A 5,072-nucleotide genomic window follows, 5' to 3' on the forward strand; every position below is an offset into this window, starting at 1 on the left:
GAGGAAGAGGTGGGGTTTAGGGCCGGTGTAGGTACGGAAGAGGGATTGTTCCACGTAACCTACAAAGAGGCAGGCGTAGCTTGGGCCCATGCGGGTACCCATGGCTACCCCCTTTGTCTGTAGGAAGTGGGAGGAATTGAAAGAGAAGTTGTTGAGTGTGAGGACGAGTTCGGCTAAGCGGATGAGGGTATCAGTGGAGGGGGACTGGTCGGGCCTGCGGGACAGGAAGAAGCGGAGGGCCTTAAGGCCATCTGCATGGGGAATGCAGGTATAGAGGGACTGGACGTCCATGGTAAAGATGAGGTGTTGGGGACGGAGGAATTGGAAGTTCTGGAGGAGGTGGAGGGCGTGGGTGGTGTCACGGACGTAGGTAGGGAGTTCCTGGACCAAGGGGGAGAAAATGGAGTCTAGCTAGTTGGAGATAAGTTCGGTGGGGCAGGAGCAGGCGGAGACAATGGGTCGACCAGGGCATTCAGGTTTGTGGATTTTGGGAAGGAGATAGAAGCGGGCAGTGCGAGGTTGGGGAACGATGAGGTTGGAGGCCGTGGGTGGGAGGTCACCTGAGGTGATGAGGTTGTGGATGGTTTGGGAGATGATGGTTTGGTGCTCAGGGGTGGGGTCCCAGCAGTGATCACTGTAGAACGTCTCTAGTTACCAACTAATAGTACTAGTCAAGTGGATAGCTTTGTCCTGTGTGGTGTCAAGCTTTTTGAATATTCTTGGAGAATATCCTGGCAAATGGGCAGTATTCCATCAGACTCCTGACTTGTGGAAGGTGGACAGCCTTTTGGCGTGTTAGGAGGTGAGTTACTTGCTATAGGATTACTAGCTGCTTCTGCTTGAAGATGGTAAATGTACAATAATACTTCATCTTTTCTTGATGGTTTAGAAGTAAATGACTGTTGTGCTTTCAAAACAGCCTTCAGCTCTTCAACATTCTTTGTCCAAAGCATGCTTTTCAAGGGAAAGCTATCCTTGAGTTTACTGTGCGTTGTTGTATAATAATGTTTGAAATTCTACTTATTGGTATATTTTGGTGACAGCTCAGACTCTTATCTGTTTAAGCTGTGAACAGAAATTCATTTTTCCATTCTGCATGTAATTTGTACATTTTTTGGGTTTTTGTTTTGATGACTCAGAGTCATCACTCATTATTATTATTATTGCTTCACCTTGTAGTTCGTGATGTCCATCTTCCGCTGGTCACACTGTAGGTTGATCTCTGTATCTTGGAACATCCAGAATGTCACTGTTAGAAGCACGGAAGGTCATTTTTGTGGCTGTAAGTTGTTTTCGCAGCCCATGGTCAGCTTGTGTTGCTCAGATATTGGATGTGGGACATAGCATCAATTCCTTTAACTTGTCTTCATCCTGCATTGACCTATTACATGGCAGCTAAAGAAAAGAAACTGCAGATCTGTTGAGACCATGCAGAGGAGCAAGATTAGCAGAGCTGCTGTTGTAGAGAATCTGCATAGACATGATGGCCTGATTAACATCCTATGTTTCTAGTATTGTAATACACTGGCTTCGCACATTAGTTGTTAATGTGTTTCTTATTCATTTGTTTGCATTGCCACCACAAAATTTATTTTACACTGCAATGATAGTCCATCTGGACCAAACTGAAACATGATGCAACAAACTGTTAAAAGCCTGTTAGGAACATGTACTTTCCCCTAGCTGTGCAGCTTCTGGAAGTAGAAGACATGCAGTGACATTACGATTGATATGCATGCAGCAAGTAAACATGGGCAGGCAGTAAGATCAACTGACAGAGTCCAATAAACTTGAGAGCAGACCCTCTACTTTCCACCAAATGTGCATTGCAACAGGAAACAGAGCTGCACTATCAGAGTTACTGCAGAATGTTCTAAAACAGTTTAGTTACATTGGGAGATGACCACTTTCATGTGGATTTGGAAAAGCAGAATGTTCAATTTTTAAGGAGTATATTTCAAGAATCGACTTGGGACAGTTTACGAGAAGAATTTGTTCTGTATGTTCATTAATGAGTAACAAACAAGAATTAATTAGCAATCTAATGCCAAGAGAACATCTTGAAAATTGTTAACTGACTGAATTCCATGTTTGCGGGAAGGAGAGGGGGTTGATGAAGAGTGAAATCCTTTGAGCAGCCTCACTTTAATGGTCCTGTGCAGGTTTACATCAATTCTCTTGAGGAAAATACTGCCTGCCTAGGCATGTCGGTTTCCTTATTGACTACTTGAAGAAGCCTATATAGTTAGCATCCCACAGCACTTTCTGCATCCAGGAAATCAACTTACTCTCTATAGCACCACTTGAAGTGACACTTCACAAACTAATATCTCCCCATAAATTTGAAAGGAAGAAGGTATAATCAAAAGGCAAGATTTACTGTTAATTATGGCATACTTCAAAAGGACAGGAAACAGTTTGATCACAGCATTGGATTCCACACTGGACCTTAATTCTTGATGGGAGGCAATAGTCATAGATCATGGATCATAGAATCCCTACAGTGTGGAAACAGGCCATTCGGCCCAACAAGTCCACACCGACCCTTAGAGCATCCCACCTAGACCCATCCCCTTGTAACCGAACTAATCTCTGAACACATCCCTGAACACTACAGGGCAATTGAGCATGGCAATCCAACTAGCCTGCACATCTTTGGACTGTGGGAGGAAACCAGAGCACCCAGAGGAAACCCACGGAGACACGGGGAGAATGTGCAAACTCCACACAGACAGTCGCCTGTGGGTGGAATCGAACCTGGGTCCCTGACGCTGTGAGGCAGCAGTGCTAACCACTGTGCTGCCCCTAAAAAAAAAGTCACTGGATTAGTAATCCAAACGCCCAGGTTAATGTTGTGGGGAGCATAGTTTCAAATCCCACTATGGCAGATGGTGAAATTTGATTTAATTAAAATCTAACCCAGTGGCAACCATGTAACCACAATGAATTGTACAAACTCATCAGGTTCGTTTAAGGTCCTTTAGGGAACGAAATGTGCCGCCCTAACCCGATCTGGTCTACGTATGACTTCAGACCCATAGAAATGTGGTTGACTCTTAACCATCCTCTGGGTAATTAGGGGTGGGCAATAAATGCTGGCCTAGCCAGTGATGCCAACATCCCATGAATGAAGTTTAAAAGCATAATATTGAGCTGATGGATGTATGCACAGTCAAACAGTGAGAAATAATAACCAGGATGTTTGGTCTGATTCAAATTTAGTGTTTATCTCAAAAAGGTGAAGTCTGCACTTTACTACTTATGTCACCTTTGTCAACAAATGTGCTAAGCATTATAAGGCTGAGACAACTACCAAGGTAAAAGGAAAAGCCACTACTAGGAAAGATATTTTTAAAAAACAGCAAAGCGTAAATAGAAAGCGAGCTTTCTTCTAATGACCATTGCAAATTTGGGTCAATTTTATAATTTTACATTCAGCCAATAAGCCAGATAATTGTATCGCAAGTCATGGAGTAAATTGTTATGATGTCTCCTTCATATTTGTAGATTGGGCATTGATTCTGTTAGATGGGGAGCCATTCATTTCTTCAGTTCTGTAGTCTGTTCTGGATTATCAGGCTCGTTGAAAGTTTGTAATTTTCCGCTTGTGCATCAAATATTTGTATCTGCTATTATTTGTGCATGTGTACCTTAATGCGGCCCGCCAGTTTTTCAGGAGATCAATATCAGATTTTCTGCAATGATTCATTCATGAGGTATTTTGCAGCTTTTCAGATCTTTGGAACTGAAGTAGCATTGTTGAAAGTTGGACATTAGACACTGTTGAGGTGTTGAGATCAGTTAACCACCTATGATTGTCATCTAGTTGTGTCCAGAAAGAGACAGCTGGAGGCCTGGTAAATGTCACCTCTGATCCAACGTCATCTTCAAAAATAACAGGGCATGAGGCTTTAAGATAGAGCTGCCTCGCAGTAGTTCTGGTAGTCATGTGATCTTACATCCTGAATGAAGCATTATTCCTTCACACCTCCTCTCTCCCACAAGTTTCTGACACTATTCGGCATATTACTTATATTATCGTACATCTCCTGACTCACCCCATCTTCTTTTCCCCTTCTCCCCCGTCCCCACCAAACAAAAAAGAGAATGTCTCTGACTTCATCTCTATTTCACAAACGTAAATAATCCAAAAACATTCTTTTCACCAGTCTACCCATTCTTGTTCTTAGCCCTCTCTCTGGAGGTAGACAATTCAAAATTGACATGATTTCTCTTGAACTCTGTAGAGTAGTATGTGACTCCATCAGATGATTCTCATTAAGTATTCGGACCGTCTTCCAGGTGTCCTGAATAACTGGTCCATTATTCAGGTCTCATTGTAGGATTTAGTGTCCTCCTGATTCTTCTCACTATTCCATTTTCAATTTCCACAAGATAAGATCGCAGGTGCAGTGTTTTCTTCAAGAACTTGACATTGAAAACTTTTCACAGATGCCTACTGCCTGTAGTCTGAAGTCCTTATAGGTTGCATACTCTGTGGCATGCTATTAGATGTTTGGCTGACTTTGTTTTAATTTTCACATTCAATTTCATAGGGCCTTAGGTAGGGAGGACATCTGTATAAGCATAGGTGGGATGCACAATTAACATATGTAATAGGACATTTTTAGTCATAGAACTTTTTAGTCCAGCCAATAAATTCAAAATGACAAGAGTAGTTGATATGTTAGTACACTATTTTAAAGTGGGTATTTACATACTAAATAAAACTAAAATAATTAATTAACAGGATTGCAGCTAAAATTCCCTGCACAGTCCTTTTTCATTTCAGAAACGTACATCAGAAACTTCTAATATTCAACTCAATGCCAACAAAGTTTGAGGAGTAAATCCTCTGTCCAGGCTCTGTTAGAAATGATTCTTAACTTAAATGGAACCTACAAAAGGGGAATGAAACACTAAAATAGGGCAAGGGGTGCTTCTTAAATTAGCTAACATTTTTTATTTATTAAGGTTTACTTAATAGAAAGTATCACTTAGGTGAAGTGAAATATATGGTCAAAGCTGCTTTTTTCTAATGGCTGTGATTGTATATAGAAGATATTATCTCT

The sequence above is a fragment of the Rhincodon typus genome, chromosome 1 (assembly GCF_021869965.1).
Source record: "Rhincodon typus isolate 14 chromosome 1, sRhiTyp1.1, whole genome shotgun sequence".
Taxonomy (NCBI): domain Eukaryota; kingdom Metazoa; phylum Chordata; class Chondrichthyes; order Orectolobiformes; family Rhincodontidae; genus Rhincodon; species Rhincodon typus.